At 43.2% G+C, this 15091-nt stretch overlaps 1 protein-coding gene across 4 annotated transcripts in view; it reads left to right on the top strand.

Annotated features, from left to right (window-relative positions):
- Positions 1-3193: 3193 nt before the first annotated feature.
- The window catches only part of LOC129709621 (thyroid hormone receptor-associated protein 3-like), a 112443-nt gene continuing 100545 nt past the window's right edge, over positions 3194-15091 (top strand). The window contains exon 1 of one of the 4 annotated variants that reach the window (XM_055656086.1): positions 3194-3312. The gene's annotated coding sequence lies outside the window, so the exon portion shown is untranslated. The remainder of the gene's footprint in view (positions 3313-15091) is intronic. The other 3 variants (XM_055656084.1, XM_055656088.1, XM_055656085.1) reach the window with 3 other exon arrangements.

Here is a 15091-nt window from a genome sequence, read left to right as displayed (position 1 = left end):
ATAAATAATAATAAGTGTCCGGTGGTGATTGGCAGTCACCGAGGTATGTTGTTGAGTAGAGTGACAGCCGCCGGGAAGAAGCTGTTCCTCGACCTTCTGGTTCGGCAACGGAGAGACCTGTAGCGCCTCCCGGATGGTGATGCGTTGGGCAATTTTCACCATGCTCTGCAATGCCTTCCGGTCGGAGACAGAGCAGTTGCCATACCATACTGTGATGCAGTTGGTAAGGATGCTCTCGATGGTGGAACAGTAGAAGTTCACCAGGATCTGAGGAGACAGATGGACCTTCTTCAGTCTCCTCAGGAAGAAGAGAGGTCATCAGAGATGTTGACTCCCAGGAACCTGAAGCTAGAAACACGTTCCACCTCCGTCCCGTTAATGTGGATGGGGGTGTGCGTGCCGCCTCCGGACTTCCTGAAGTCTACAATGAGCTCCTTGGTGTTCTTGGAGTTAAGGGCCAGGTTGTTGTCAGCGCACCATGCTGCTAAGTGCTGGACCTCCTCCCTGTAGGCCAACTCATCGTTGTTGCTGATGAGGCCAATCACCGTTGTATCATCTGCATACTTGATGATGGTGTTAGTACCATGTACAGGTGTGCAGTCATAGGTGAAGAGGGAGTAGAGGAGGGGGCTCAGCATACAGCCCTGTGGAACGCCGGTGTTCAGGGTGAGGGTTGAAGAGGTGTGCTTGTCTAGCCTAACAGACTGGGGTCTGTTGGTTAGAAAGTCCAGTATCCAGTTGCAGAGGGAGGGGTCGATGCCCAGGTTACCGAGTTTGGTGATCAGTTTTGATGGTATAATGGTGTTGAATGCTGAGCTGTAATCGATGAACAGCATTCTTACGTAAGTGTCTCTGTTGTCGAGGTGGGAGAGGGCGGAGTGAAGTGCCGTTGAGATGGCATCCTCTGTACTCCTGTTCTTGCGGTAGGCAAACTGATAGGGATCCAGTGTGGGGGGTAGGCAGCCTTTGAGGTGTGCCAGGACCAGCCTCTCGAAGCACTTGGTGATGATGGAGGTAAGTGCAACTGGGCGGAAGTCGTTGAGGCTTGCCGCAGTGGAGTGTTTTGGCACTGGCACGATGGAGGTGGTTTTAAGGTTTTAAATATCCCAAACTTTGGGGAAAGGTTGCAAAATGGCACTAATTAAGTAGTTCTTTCAACATACCACGACATAGGTTGTGAGCCAAGTTTCTTCTATGCTGCATCAGGCCAGCATTCCTTGTAGTCTTTACTGTAATGTGGTGAAATGTGACAACTAATCTGAACATTGCAAGCTCCCACAAGGCCAGGCCAACTTTGTTGGCAATGTTAGTGAGGGTAATGCTATCACCAGGACAATGAACATGACAATGAACTAAACTGGAGAATGAGACGTTTATTTGGCAGCTGTGGCAGAAATTCTTCATACATGTTTAGTCTTATAGTAGTGTCATACTTAATAATGTCAGCACCTGCCTTTACACAAAGACACCCTTCCCACTCATGCCACCCCCTTGGCATGATATCCCTTCCCTTGTTTGTGGGTGTTCCCACCAGACTCAGACCCACAATGTCCACCAGCGATCCTCCCCACAGGGTCTTGCCGTTGGCTGCACTACGCATCAGTGAGTCCCTCAGCACATGCTCTTTTGCAGTCTGGGATGGGCCAGTCGGCAACATTCCCTGACGGACATCTCACTGTGCTGGGAGACCAACAAGTTCCAGGCAGATCAAAAAGCGTCCACCGAATTGATGGTCTGCCGGCAGCATTTGATGTTCGTCTTCAAGTCTGTCTCTGGGATCAGCCCATAAATCAGAAAGTCCTCCATTACACAGTTGCTCGGGATGAACCGTGACAAGGACTCTTGCCAGCATTTAATTGCCCATCTTTATTTGCCCTTGTGAAGATGGTGGTGAACTCCCTTCTTGATCCACTGCAGTCCCCGAGGTGTGGGTTAACCTACAATGCTGTGAACGAGAGAGTTCCAGGATTCTCACCCAGTGATGATGAAGGATCAGCAATCTTTTTGTAAATGAGAATTATGTGTTAGTTTCCTTTGCATTATGTAACCATTACCTTCTTATTGTTTGGCGTAATTGGCAGTACACGAGCTGGGTGGCGTATCCCTTACATCGCAAAGCAGTTCTTTACTACAAAACATCTCGGGGAACCTGAAACATTTTAGGAAGTTCCTGAAACATTTTAGGAAGGCCTCCCTCCATCCTCAGCTGGCACTAAGTCTAAATTCAGATCTTTTTTTTAAATCACCGTAGCCCCTCCAACTCAATGCAGAAACAATACCATCATTGCTCAGAATCTGCTTCCCCTCATTGATTTGCAATGCAGCAGCTGCCAAATACTCCAAACAGCAAGAAGGGCCCTGGGGAGTGCTGCTGAGCAGAGGGATGTAGGAGTGCAGGTACATGGTTTGCTGAAAGGGGCATCACGGGCGGTCAGGAAGGCGTTCGGTACATTGGCCTTCATCAGTCGGGGTATTGATTATAGACGTTGAGATGGATTGTTGCAAGATGTTGGTGAGACTGCATCTGGAGTATTGTGTTCACTTTTTGTTGTCCTGATATGGGAAGGATGTTATTAAGCTGGAAAGGATGAAGAGAAGATCTACGAGGATGTTGCCAGGACTCAAGGGTTAGAGCTGTAGGGAGAGGTTGAGCAGGCTAGGAGTTTCCTTGGAGCGCAAGAGGCTTATAAAATCATGAGGGAAATAGATAAAGTGACGGTTTTACCCCACAGTATGGGAATCAAGAACCAGAGGACATAAGTTTAAGGTGAGAGGGAAAAAAATTAATAGGAACCGGAGGGGCAATGTTTTCACACACACACAGTGGTGGAAATATGGTTAAATCTTTATGTGGAGGTAGTTGAGGCAGGAAACACATATGGTGCACGGAGTAGGCCATTCGGCCCTTCACCGCCATTCAAAGAAACGTGGAGAAGTACCCGTATAGATCCCCTTAGGACATCTAACTCCCTCAGGAACTATAACAACATTTCAAAGAATCGTGGAGAAGTACATAGATAGGAACGGTTTTTAAAATTATATGGGCCCTCACACGAAGGCAAATGGAACTACGGAGAAGGGGCATCTTGGTCGGCATGGAGGAGTTGGGCCGAAGGGCCCGTTTCCGTGCTGTCCGCCTCTATGCTGATGGAGGCAATGGCTATGCCGCGGTGCTGTGTGGGAGTTGTAGTTTGTTGTGCGCGGCGGGGGGTTGTGGGAGGCGGCGCAGGCGCAGAGCGGTGCGGTGGATGGCGAAGCGCGGGTGAGACGCTCGGTGCGAGGCAGACACGCGGAGCGGCAGGTCGCGGGCAGGTGGGTCCGGCGGGCGGGCGGGCGCGGCGGGGCAAGGCCCCTGGGGCGGGAGGGCGGCTTCGTGTGCCCATCAGCACCACCGTCGCCGCCTGAGGAAGGCCGGGCGATTGGGAAGGAGGAAAGGGGAAGAGGCTGCTTCGCAGCGCCAATCCGCGGGCCCGGAACCCGAGTGGAAGGGCCTGGCTTTTGGGCCTTGCCACCGGGCCCTGGCGCAGCGGGCCTAGCGGCCTTCTACGCCGTGGAGGAGGCGGAGGGAGCGGTGCAGGCTTCGCTGCCCGGCCGCACAAGGCCAACCGCTGCCAGTGCCGCCCCGCTGCAGGTTGACACAGGATCGGATTGCACGGGTTTAGGCCCGCAGCCACATCCTGGCTCCAAGCTCACCTCATCCTCCTCTGATCCGGGAGTGGGACTCGTTCCAACTCCGGTCCACTCGGTTTCGCGCTTATTACCAACAAATGTCATGCATCCTGTCCGAACTGCGTAGCTCGTGTCAATTGTAAGGATTTTGTCTCTTATCAGTTGTAACCTATCAATTTCCTTCGAGATTAAATTGAAAGTTTTATAATTGGAATTGATGCTTTTTTTAGTTTTGGGCTGTAAGATATTAGAAGATACAGGTTGTCGAGGGAAAGGTAAGTAAGTGTTGGGTCATGTTTTTTCTATATTAAAAAAAAACTTGGATTGGAATTAGAATTGTTTTTCTTTTGAAAAGCTGTTTATGAGCAGTCACCTTGAACTGCTGTGTGCAATAGGTGTTTGGTCTAATGACAAATAAGTATTGGAGATTAGTGAGGGAGGGTTTTGATTTGGGATGAGTTGCCATGTGACATGCTCATTTTCTTCTATGTGTTAGATATTAATGGCATGTTCTTTTCAAGAGATTTTGATTGATTGCTGCATTGCATTTTGCTGGATGCACTGCTGTAGTTGGTAAATTTAGGGTATGGTAATGGCATATTGGTGAAGTTACTTGATCTGGTCTTAACCAACAATCTAGAGACCTAGAATCAAATCCCATCATGGCAGCTGTGAAGTTTAAATTTGGGTGAGTAAACTGAAATTAAAGCCACCAAACAATAGCCTGTACATAGGGTGCAAGTTGAATCAGGAGTTAAACTTGGCATGTAGCAAAAGTAATGCTGTGGTTGTTATGGGAGATTTCAACATGCAGGTAGACTGGGAAAATTAGGTTGATACTGGACCCCAAGAAAGGGACTTTGTAGAGTGTTTTCTTGATGGATTCTTAGAACAGCTTGTATTGGAGCCTACCAGGGAGAAGGCAATTCTGGATTTAGTGTTATGTAATGAACCGGATTTGATAAAGGACCTCAAGGTTAATGAGCCATTAGGAGGCAGTGACCATAACATGGTCAGGTTTAATCTACAATTGGAGAGGGAGAAGGGTAGATCGGAGGTGTCAGTGTTACAGTTGAATAAAGGGGACAATGGGGCCATGAGGGAGGAGCTGGCCAAAGTTGACTGGAAAGGTACACTAGCAGGAATGACAGTGGAACAAAAATGGCAGGCATTTCTAGGAATAATACAGAAGGTGCAGGATCAGTTCATTCCTAGGAGGAAGAAAGATTCCAAGGGGAGAAAGGGATGACCATTGCTGACAAGGGACGTCAGGGACAGTATAAAAATTAAAGCGAAGAAGCACAACGAAGCAAAGACGAGTGGTAAGCAAGAGGATTGGGTAATGTTTAAAGAACCACAGAAGATAACCAAAAATACAATACGGGAAGAAAACATGAGGTACGAAGGTAAGCTAGCCAAGCTAAAGCAGGATAGTAAAAGCTTCTTTAGGTATATGAAGAGGAAAAAATTAGTTAAGACCAAAGTTGGACCCTTGAAGGCCAAAAAAGGTGCATTTATTATGGGGATCAAGGAAATGGCAGATGAGTTGAACAGGTACTTTGGATCTGTCTTCACTAAGGAGGACAGAAACAATCTTCCTGGTATAGTAGTGGCCAGAGGATCTGGGGTGACGGAGGAACTGAAGGAAATCCACATTAGGCAGGAAATGGTGTTGGCTAGACTGATGGGACTGAAGGCTGATAAATCCCCAGGGCCTGATGGTCTGCATCCCAGGGTACTTAAGGAAGTGGCTCTAGAAATTGTGGTGATTTGGGTGAAGGGATTCAAAGTAACATTAGCAAATTTGCAGATGACACCAAGCAGGGTGGCAGTGTGAACTGTGAGGAGGATGCTATGAGAATGCAGGGTGACTTGGACAGGTTGGGGGAATGGGCAGATGAAGTTTAGTGTGGATAAATGTGAGGTTATCCACTTTGGTAGCAACAACAGGAAGGCAGATTACTATCTAAATGGCGTCAAGTTAGGAAAAGGGGAAGTACAACGGGATCTGGGTGTCCTTGTACATCAGTCTATGAAAGTAAGCATGCAGGTACAGCAGGCAGTGAAGAAAGCGAATGGCATGTTGTCCTTTGTAACACGAGGAATCGAATATAGGAGCAAAGGGGTCCTTCTCCAGTTGTACAGAGCCCTAGTGAGACCACACCTGGAGTATTGTGTGCAGTTTTGGTCCCCTAATTTGAGGGAGGACATTCTTGCTATTGAGGGAGTGCAGCGTAGGTTTACAAGGTTAATTCCCGGGATGGCCGGACTATCATATGCTGAGAGAATGGAGCAGCTGGGCTTGTACACTGGAGTTTAGAAGGATGAGAGGCGATCTCATTGAAACATATAAGATTATTAAGGGTTTGGACACGCTAGAGACAGGAAACATGTTCCCGATGTTGGGGTAGTCCAGACCAAGGGGCCACAGTTTAAGAATAAGGAGTAAGCCATTTAGAACGGAGACGAGGAAACACTTTTTCTCACAGAGAGTGGTGAGTCTGTGGAATTCTCTGCCCCAGAGGGCAGTGTTCTCTGGATGCTTTCAAGAGGGAGCTTGATAGGGCTCTTAAAAATAGCGGAGTCAGGGGATATGGGGAGAAGGCAGGAATGGGGTACTGATTGGGGATGATCAGCCATGATCACATTGAATGGCCCGAAGGGCCGAGTGGCCTACTCCTGCACCTATTGTCTAAAACATTGGTAACTTTTAGTGATGACCACAAAGCTTAAAACCTGATCAGCGTCACTCACTCCCTTGGTGGAGGATATTGCCATCTGAAATGTGACTTCAGACCCACAGCAATAGTTGATCCTGAATATGGACTTTTAAAAAGCCCTGCACTGTTCTAGGGAATGAGTGATAGCCAATGAATGTTGGCGAACGATTCCCACACCCCCAAATAATCAATAAATAAAATCCATTCAAATGAATGAATAAATAAAGCAATTGATGGTACACAGTGCTGATACTATGCTTGGATGGCGAAGGTGAGCAGTTTAAGATGGTGGATGTCATCTTGGATGATTGTTTTATCTTGGATGAATGCACATTTCTTGAATATTGCAGATGCTTCAAGCAAATGAAAGGTATTTCATCACATTGATGATGTGCATTGTAGATCATTGAATGGTCTTTGGAAGTCAGCAGAGGTAGTGCTAGAGATAGTGTTGCCTTGCTGATGTAGCCATGACATTTGTATTGCTGGTCTCGTTAAAATACTGGTCAGTTAATTTTTTTGGGGGGGTTTATGGTGCTGGTGAATGTCAAGATGAGGTGGTTAGTCTAGTTGGAGATGGGTGTCCCTTGGCCGAATCACCAATTATGGTCCAATGATAGTGGATGGAATGTAAGTTTGTGCTTTGATAATTTTATTAACACCAAATGCACATTTTCTGCTGCTCTTTTGGTGTTTGTGTCTGGGAAGGCAAACATTTTCACACTATTACAGGCCTTTATATTTTTATGTCTGCTTTGTTTGGCTTTGGGAGTAGGTCAGGATGTGAGAGGACGAGTGCAGATGTGGTGCATGTTTTACTGACATGATCTGAGAAGGTAAGATTAAAGGCAGGATGAACACAACAAGCTGGAGTAACAGCTGGACAGACAGCATCTTTGGAGAGGAGTGGGTGATGTTTCGGGTCGAGACCCTTCAGATGATTAAAACCACTCTGCCTTGAGGAGGAGTATGTATTGCAGTGCAAGCTCATACAATTGCATCAGGCAGGGACCTCTCTTGCTGTAACTGTATGATTGTTTGTATCTGCAAGTCATATGATTTTATTTTGTTGTGTACCTTTATTGGCTTCATCTTACTCTTTCAAGTTCATTGCTCCTTTTGAACCGTACCGTGTCAACAGATCCCAAGCATCCCTGGCTGTAAATGATTAACTGAAGTCTTGCATCCGTGGTGCTCCTGGTAAATCTTTGTGCCTTTAATATTCTGCCCAAGAGTTTGTATTTAACTACAGAATTGGACAATGCGTTTTACAAGTGATTTATAAAAATTAATAATAACCATTAATTTTGGATTGTGTGCTTTCAGTTGCATTCATATATTGCCCATTGATATGGTAATATGCCATATAATGTAGCAATGTTACAAAATTTTGAGATTTTAAAAATCAAGTCTGTAATTTATCCCATCAGATAAAGCATAAAAAGAAGTTTAATTTGACACCTAATTCACTCATATCTTCAGTATTAAAAAAGTTATGGCCATTTTCATACTCGGAAATTAGCATCTTGTTCCCTATTGTTTTTTCATTGACAACACAAAAGCTGTGATCGAGAACAGTCAAAAGCTCATAACTTTCTTAAAAATTAAGAGAACTGAAAGAAATTTTCAGTTATTATAGATTGAAGCATTCTGAAACAAATATGAAACAATCTTACTTAGATGACTTGAAATTAAAGCATATAATTAGTTAGTTACCTGATTGTAGCTAATTACAAAATTCAATTACTAGATCTAAACATCTATCCATTTCTTAAGAATAGATTAACATTTTTAAATAGCCTAAGTGTCCAAATAACATTCACACAAGAATTCACAATATAACATAATTTTAAAATCTCATTGTCATGGGTTTATAGGCCAAATGGAAGGAATTTAAAGTTTAAACCTGTAAATTAATGGCCATTTAAATCAGCTTGCGAGTGGGTTTAAACTGGAACGCTATCAATTGGAATGTTGCGGTTGCTGTGGATTTAAACCCGTATCGGCAGCAAATACACTGCCGGTTCGTTCGGGGGAAAAAATCACTGTTTTGCTACTTAAAATGTGAATTAAATGCATCTTAAAAAACACTTTTATACATAAAAATTAATTACTTTATTTTACCTGTCCCCTGCGTAAAATCAGTCCCAATTGTCGGCGTTGACGGTTTCAGAAGCTGATTTTAAAATCACTCCAGCGAATAACTTGTCGGGCGAATTTTAAAAAAAAGAAAAAGAAAATGTCCCGTTTCCCCCCCCCCCCCCTCAAACGCGCCAAAATTGCGCAAACGGCCAGTGGCAGAATTGCAGCGCCGCTGAAGGTAAGTATTGTAACATACCTATACAATGGCTCTCGGGAGGAAGTGCAAAATCAACTAAGCCATGAAGTGGAGAAATGGTCAAAAGCTAGGTCCAAGAGATAATATATTATGCCCAGACAGCCTTTGACCATTTTGAGGAAAAGGGTGTTGGAAGATCAAGACTACGTCTTGCTTAAAACGCATGCTTACTGGGCAGCAAGATCCATGGTCGTCTCTATGCGTCTGTCTGGACGACTTGAAATGAACATCGCAAACACCAGAAAGTTACCAGCAAATCTCTCAAAATCCTGCAACTTAATTGGAACCAAGTCAGTCAGCTAGGGAATAACCAACTCCAATGATAGATTACCCACCTCATCTCAGTATTCATCAACACTATCAAATCCCCCCCAAATTTAACTGACCAGAATCTTAATAGGACCAGCAATGTAAATGTTGAAAAAAAGTGCTGGAGTAACTCAGTGGGCCAGGCAGCATCCCTGCAGAACACGGATAGGTAATGATTTGGGTCGGTATCCTTCTTTCAACCGATTGTAGCTTGTAGGTGGAGGGGTGGGGAAGAAAGCTGAAAGTGAGGAGAAGGAGGAGAAAGTGTGGCAGGTAAAAGTGAACACAGGCTAGAAATGGTTTTAGTAGGCATATGGTTGGTTGGACAAAGGCCTGAGATGGAAAAAAATAGCAGGTGTGAAACAAAAAGCTTGAATAGTTGCAAATTGTGACGCCATTTGTCTCACACATTCTGTTTTTTCATCTATGGCCTTTGTCCAACCATCTGCGTATCAAAACTCCCTTCGCTCGCTTCCTGTTACCTGCCATGCCTTTGTCTTGTCTCTCTTCCTGCCTTGTTCCCACCACCTGCAATCAGTTAATGCCACACGCCACATCTGCACTCCTCCCACATCCCTACCTTCTCCCAGCCATACAAGGCAGACATAAAAATGTAATAGCCTGTAAAAGTGTGAAAATGTTTGTCTTCCCTGATATCAACTAACATCAAAAGAGCAGCACCAAAATATAGATTTGGAGTTAATAAAACTTTTATCAAGCCCAAAATTATGTTCCTTCCACAGTCATAGGAACATGAAAGGTGATCCACCATCTCCAACTACAGACTAACGATGGGATGCGATAGAACTTTATTTATCCCAGGAGGTGGATTGATCTGCCAATAGTCATAAAACACAAAATATATGAAACCATCAAAAATACCCCACCATCTTGATATTCACCAGCACTCTAAAATTCCCCCCAAAAATTAACTGACCAGAATTTTAATGAGACCAGCAATGCAAATGTTATACCTGCATCAGCAAGGCAAAACACACTTCTCCAGCACTTCCAATGTGATGAAATACCTTCCATTTGTTTGAAGCATCTGCAATATTCAAGCAGCTTGCATTCTTCCAAGATGATACCCACGTCTTTAACACTGACCCTCTTCACCATCTGAGTGCAGAATCAGCACTGTGTACCATCTGATATTTTATTTTTTCATTATTTGGGTTGTGAGTATTGTTGGACATCACTCATTCACCCTGAACAGAGCAGCTTTCCTTCTTCTCACCCCCCTAATCCTATATTTAGTCTGAAGAAGAGTCCCAACCTGAAACATTACCTATCCATGTTCATGTTCTCCAGGAATGCTGACTTACTGTTGAGGAATGCAGAGTTATGCCCCTGTCCCACTTTACTGTTTTATTTTGTGAACCAGAATCTTGACCATTCTTAGTCACGTGTGTGACCAAAATATGAAAACTGTGGAATACATCTCTTCTAATTCTGAAAGCACTGCAGGTACATTGTTTTGTACTGTATACATGATTCATATTTTTTTCAGTTTATCCAGTGAAATTTTTATGTTATGCTGACAATGTTTGTTTAGGGTCAGAGGTCAGATATGACTGATCACTGGTGTGATCTCACACAAGCATTTTTTTCCATATCAGTTTTATCTTACAAACTGAGAATTTTAAAAAGCTAGAATGTTCATATCGTTAGCAGATATGCTTTATAGTTCTGTAGGTAGGAAAATAGCAACGGATAAGATTAATCTCTTACTATAATTTTTTGATTTATACGTTATGTGATACCATCTGGCCACGTGTGTGACATTTTGGTTCACTTTCCAAAGAATGGCCCATCTGCAGTTCCTTTTTCTAGCAATATAAATACCTCTCCAAGGTCATTGTGCCAATCAATGACATACTAACTACTCTGGGTTTTTGTTGCGTGTGCCATTTGTGTAGGCTATTGAGCTCCTGAAACACACTATTCCTTGCTCTCCTGGGAAGAAAGACAGATTCAATTATATGCCCAAATTGTCCTTGGGGGAAAAAATGCAACATTCCCATTAACTCTTGGGAATCCATGGCACATGGTGGCTAAAAGCAAGGAAGGTCAATTTGGGATGGTTTGAGAATTTGGAATTCTGTTTTTAGGAGCACATAAAAGTCCTGCATAAATGGCAGAAGGAGCTCCACTTCACAAACTATACATAGGCCTGAATTTTTGGCACCTTTCCCCATTATGGATGAATCTCTTGTTCTCTCACAGATATCATCAGTTATCTCAGAACCTGAAGGCATGTAGTAGAAACAATTAGAAAATCCCAAGAAGAACATAGTATGGTCCAACAAGCTTGGGCATTTGGGAGAGGCCAATACATACTGGTCTTGATTACAACTTCTACATATTGTAAATGAATTTGTATAGAAATGGGAATGTGTGGTTAAGATTTGGATTTTAAAGCTTTGGGTTAGATAACTGAACCTATGGCTGACAAAGAACGGTCACCCCTGAAGGAAAGGGGAGAAAAGTCCATGGTTAAGTTGCAATTGATATGTGATGTTGCATTGTCATCACTTTTCATTAATGGGAATTTTAGTACCATTTAAAATAGGTGATACGTTAACAAATAACTAGAGTTGCCTGATGCTTATAAATTGGGCATTTCAAATAGGTTAAGATGTGTCAATCAATAACTGTAACTAAAGTTGTTATTGTTGAAAAATGCATTTCTCAAGCTTAAACCTGTTATCTAAGCTCAGAACTTCCTGTCCAAACTGTAACTCCCTTTGCTGTTTATTCACTTCCAGGGATTTCAGGGTCATAGATAGTAATAGTGCAACAGAAAAGATCTATATTTGTTTATGCAACCTAGTCTTTGTATCATAGTCAGACTGAATCATATGCTTTTTGTGTAATGGATTGTATGGCAGTGGCAAAGATACATTGATTTCTACCCATATACCTTGTCCAAGCCCAAATGCCTTTATATGTTGCTACCAGCTAAGGCATGCTTAATAATGGCTGTTACACACATTAGACACAACAGATCTACCGTATTTTATTCATCTGAAACTGTCCTTTTAAGTTGGCAAAGTATGAGTTGTGTGAGAAATTTGTATTACAAAGTTGGTGATGGTGAGTGACTAGACTGGAGATGCAAGGGTAATGTCAGTAATCCACCAGGCACATTCATACTCCCAGAACAAGTGGGGAAAGACTGCCCCCACTTTCAACAGCTGACACCTATGATGGTTGAGCACTTGCCCCAGGCTGCAGGTTTGTTATTTTGGGTTCTGTTTATTGTCAAGTCCAGGACTTTCTCATCTTTTACCTGAGCCGAACATCCTTTAACAACTGGGATGAGTTAGAGGAGGACATTCTTAAAAGGGGAAGCAAAAATGTGGCTTTGTTTTTCAAAACCACTCTCCTGCCTTGAAATTTGAGCTATTAGAGATTGAAGCATCTTTAATGGTTATGTACATGCACAAAACTAAGATGAATCAGAACCCTTAGGAAAGTAGCTTCACCGCTATGTGTCAAATACTGCAGGTTCATAACTGGGGATTTCCTAGTAGCTCGAGGTGTTAAAGCTGCAAATTACTGCGGCAAATATTTTTGGGCATGTGCTGCCCTGTCCAGGCTCCAGTTGGTCTCAATGATCTAGGGTATAAAAGAGACATTCATCTTGAGTGTGTACTTGTGAGAATCACCCAGCTGAAAACCTTTGTAATTAGTTTGAAATGTATGTATGTGGGATCAATATTGGTGGCCTGATTGGGTAAGTTATTTGGTGAGTTGGATAAATAACTTGCCTAGCTCAGTAAGTTATTTTGAAGCCATGGAAGTCTGGATTATGAAAGTACTGTACTACCACAGCGTTTTTGGATTGGGAGCTTCAAGATGGTGACAGTAAAAGATATTTAATATATGCAGTGCGGCTTCAAGGGATCCTGCAGGGATGTTGGGCACGGACACAATCTGCTTTTTCTATTCCCCCCCCCCCCCCCCCCCCCCCCCCCATAAATGTTTGCCAACATTTGTGTTTGCATGGCAACATTGGCTCTTGTGAAGTAATGGAGGACAGTATATCGAATATTGGGTGCTCTAGTATAGAATATATGGGCTGCAATTTGTGAAAAGGAGAGGGTGTAATGGAATTAAGAAGTTGAACATCTTTGCTCAAGCAGACCTGAAGTTACAGGACGACAATCTGTTTCTGCTTAATCTGTTCCAACCCCCATTGTGCCAATAATTGAAAATGTTTGAAAGGTACAGTAGTTTTGAGTGAGTAGCAACTGTAAAGCAGGATCTTGGAACATGCTGCTGGGATTAGCCATGCTTAAGGCTGCATATGCAAGTCATAGAACAGAGTCCTGTATTTTTCTGAGTTGGGAATTGGGAGATGTGGATAAGAAATTTGGAGAATCGCAGAAACTTGTTTAAGCCGTGCTGGAAGAAAATAGTACCTTGAGCCTATTCCAAAGAATCATTTGCCCATAACATTCAGCTCCTAACCCGACATTAATCATCACAGGTAACCACTGCACACACAAAAATCTTCTGTATTAGTTTAGCCTCTATTCAGAGAAGCTCAATACAGATTTATGCTGCTTATGCTCATAGTTTAAGAAAGAACTGCAGATGCTGGAAAAATCGAAGGTAGATAAAAAATGCTGGAGATACTCAGCAGGTGAGGCAGCATCTATGGAGAGAAGGAATAGGCGACGTTTTGGGTCGAGACCCTTCTTCAAACTCCCTTTTAAGAAATGGAGGGATCAGGTAATGAAAGCTTGGATTAAGCTTCAATGACCAAGGAATTTGGTGTTCTTGCACTATTTGAGCCTAGAGTAAGATGATGTTTGTGAAAGTTGAGCTGGGAGCTCAGCTTGTATTGGAACTAGAGTGGACTTTGATGGCAGCTGGTGAGCTTGGATATATTGAGACCACTTGATAAAGAGAATTGACTGTTTTATTGAGTAGGAGGATGTCGGCGATGATGAGTATTGCAATACTTATTTTTACTTCTACTTTTGTTGTTTCTTTGAATTTTTTTTAATACGTAGTGGCTCTGCAATTTAGCAATGTCAATACTCTAGATGTCACAAGGCTTAACAGCAACCAGTTTGTGGAAACCGAAGATATAATGGGAATATAATGCTTTCTTAATATTGACAGAGGGATGAACACTGTCCTGGACAACAGAAAGAACTAACTATCTATTGAATTGGTGCCAAAGACAAAATTCATGTCTGCAAATAATTTAAATAATGGCAGGCCGTGGAGTTAGTTTGTTTGGCCAAAGTAAACTGGAACCTGAACAATCCTGAAATTACCAGTGATGGTAGGTGTGCTTGCTATGCTGTGAAATTTAACAATTAGCACTTGGTGCTTTGACAATTGCATTTTTCAAAAATGTGCAGTGACGAATTTGAGGTCTTTCGATAGTTTTCCATCTTTTTGGTTGAAGCGAGCGTTCTTGTTGCTCAATTTTTCGACGTAATTGTATTTGTGGCAGTTTTATTGCTTTTCGTTATTTTAAAATATGCGTTTCTGGCCTGGTGGTGGCTGATGTCCCCATTCCACCCCAAGTAAACTGGATGGTTGGCGGATATCATCAAAGTGGTAGCAGATTACTCATCTGTCGTAGAAGGTATTAATAGGTTGCTTTCAAAGAGCAAATGAGGATTCTTCCCTACAACCATCAGCTGGCCTCACTGAAAATAAATTAATTGGTCATTCATCTTTTTGTGTGTAAAAATTGCGTGCTACTTTTCCTCTGGAATTTATTGACTGAATCAGTGTTTGTTGATGTCTGAAGAAGGGCTCTGACCCAAAAAGTCACACATCCTTTTTCTCCAGAGATGCTGCCTGCCTGGAGTTACTCCAGCGCTTCGGTATAAACCAACATCTGCAGTACTCTGAAGAAGGGTCTTGACCCAAAACGTCATCCATTCCTTCTCTCCAGAGATGCTGCCTGTCCCGCTGAATTACTCCCGCTTTTTGTGCCTATCTTTGGTTTAAACCAGTATCTGCAGTTCCTTCCTACACATTTCATCTGCAGTTCCTTCCTACACTCGGTGTTCGTGGAGTTATG

This window comes from Leucoraja erinacea, chromosome 26 (assembly GCF_028641065.1).
Source record: "Leucoraja erinacea ecotype New England chromosome 26, Leri_hhj_1, whole genome shotgun sequence".
In the NCBI taxonomy this organism is placed as follows: Eukaryota; Metazoa; Chordata; class Chondrichthyes; order Rajiformes; family Rajidae; genus Leucoraja; species Leucoraja erinaceus.
The sequence above is the reverse complement of the archived record's forward strand: the minus strand, read 5'-3'. Positions and strand labels throughout refer to the sequence as shown.